We start from the raw sequence: 1,938 nt of genomic DNA, 5'->3' as shown, positions 1-1,938 counted from the left end.
ATTCTCGAGCCCTGAGTGGGCTCGCGACTGTGGACTTGGCCTCCTATTCTTTTGATGGGCTGGGGGTCGTTGGAGGTGTGCTCGGATCCGCCCAGATGTTCTAAATCTTGGGGGCATCAGTATTGAATCATGCATCTCTAGCATAAAAAGTTAGTGCTCTATCATCTAATTTACATCTTGATTATTAAGTTGACTAACTAATTTTTAATATTTATACTGAAAAAATGTTGAATATAATAATAAGACTTTAACAACATAGGATATTTTAATCACAAAGAACCTGAATGTCCCTTAAAATTGACACGTCTGGATATATTCAAATCTATATTAAAATTGGCCTAGCCCTTTAAGGAATGAGACTCTTTAATGTTTAAAGGCCCGACTACCTAGCCCAACCATATAGTAAGGTGTCCGAGCCCAGAGTCCGGGCTCATAAATTCCTAACAAAGCTAGACCCATCAACCTTGTTTATTATAGGTCCGAACTTATTACCAGAAATCCGAGTCCACTCAAGGAGTCAGGAAGCCCGAACCTAATGCAGCTAGGGAATGTGAAGATATTCGCTTCAATAAATAAGGAGTCCCGATAAATACGAGATTCGATCAAATCTCATCGAGATAAGGCAAGAGTCCTGACGCCATCAAGAGTCCTAGCTATTGTGGTCAGGGAGTCCTACCGTACGATATTTCCTATCGTATGTAGGATTCTACCCTATCAAGAATCTTACTCCAACAAGGTAACTTCCATCTCCTGCTTCTATAAATACTAGGTATTAGTCACGGTTTTAGAACACACATTATGTTGCTCACTTAGCGTTTATATCTCTCTCTTAAGTTTGTTCTCGGGTTGACTTAAGCATTAGATGGGTTATGCTGGAAAACTCTCTGGCGCCTCCTAACTTTATTTCGTCTATGCAGAACTCGGAGCACTGACTCGATCCACTCACTTAAAATTAATATCTCTCTTAAGTTTGTTCTCCGGACTGACTTAAGCATTAGATGAGTCACGCTGGAAAACTCTCTGGCGCTTCCTAACTCTATTTATGTTTGTGCAGAACTCAGAGCACTAACTCGATCCACTCAACTACGAAAAATTCGAAAACCCATTCTCCTGACCGAATCCATGATAAAAAATTTATATCATCATAAGCAAATATACCAAATCAAAATTATAATTTCCTGTCATTTTTTCCGTTGGTAAATTATATCTAATAGATTTGAATATAAGACTTAGAAGGAACCCTTTAGGGAGATGGATAAGAATGCGTGTGGTGTCAACACAACTACATAGACATTTCCTCTCTATATGGATAGGATACATCAAAAACCCAAATATATATAATCATTCACTCACAAAGTTTTAGCACTTACAAAATTCTTGAAAAATGGCTCCAATCACTACAACACTTTGCATCACTGCATCAGCAGCTGCCACTGCAATGGGGATATATTTCTTCAATAAAAATCATCCAATTGTACTGGTAAATTCTTATTTTTAAATTTAAAAAAAAAATTGGCTTAATGTTTGCAACGTAATCTTTGTGTAAATGTTTGTTATTAGCTTAATTCTTGGTGCTGTAGATGGAAGAAGGTGGCGGTGGATTAGGGGCTTCAGTTAGCAGTTTCGTTGAAAAAACCCAGAAGAAAGTGAAGGCTTCCGAAATACCAAAGGTGGCACCACAATTTGATGGCTTATTTAGTTTCGAAACTATAATATAGGATTCTGTTACGCCTTAAACGCATACAAATCTCGAGGATGAGATTAATGTTTTTAATGCTGTAACATATCCCAAAGTTTTTGTTTTGATGATACCAAAACTTGGCTTAAAAATGTACTAATGTTTTATATTGAGGCATGCAGGAAATTAAGAACAAAGTTAAGTTCGGAAGATCCGAAGTTGGTTCGGACGTTCCGAAAAGGTGCCGATCAGAAGCAAAG

The 1,938-nt window shown here is 37.7% G+C and overlaps 1 long non-coding RNA gene across 1 annotated transcript; it reads left to right on the top strand.

Annotated features, from left to right (window-relative positions):
- Positions 1-1,210: 1,210 nt before the first annotated feature.
- Positions 1,211-1,646, top strand: LOC140817109 (uncharacterized). Its single transcript, XR_012114716.1, has 2 exons — positions 1,211-1,480; positions 1,581-1,646. It is a non-coding gene; the product is annotated as an uncharacterized lncRNA (long non-coding RNA).
- Positions 1,647-1,938: the final 292 nt, after the last annotated feature.

Source organism: Primulina eburnea, chromosome 16 (assembly GCF_022965805.1).
Source record: "Primulina eburnea isolate SZY01 chromosome 16, ASM2296580v1, whole genome shotgun sequence".
In the NCBI taxonomy this organism is placed as follows: domain Eukaryota; kingdom Viridiplantae; phylum Streptophyta; class Magnoliopsida; order Lamiales; family Gesneriaceae; genus Primulina; species Primulina eburnea.
The sequence above is the reverse complement of the archived record's forward strand: the minus strand, read 5'-3'. Positions and strand labels throughout refer to the sequence as shown.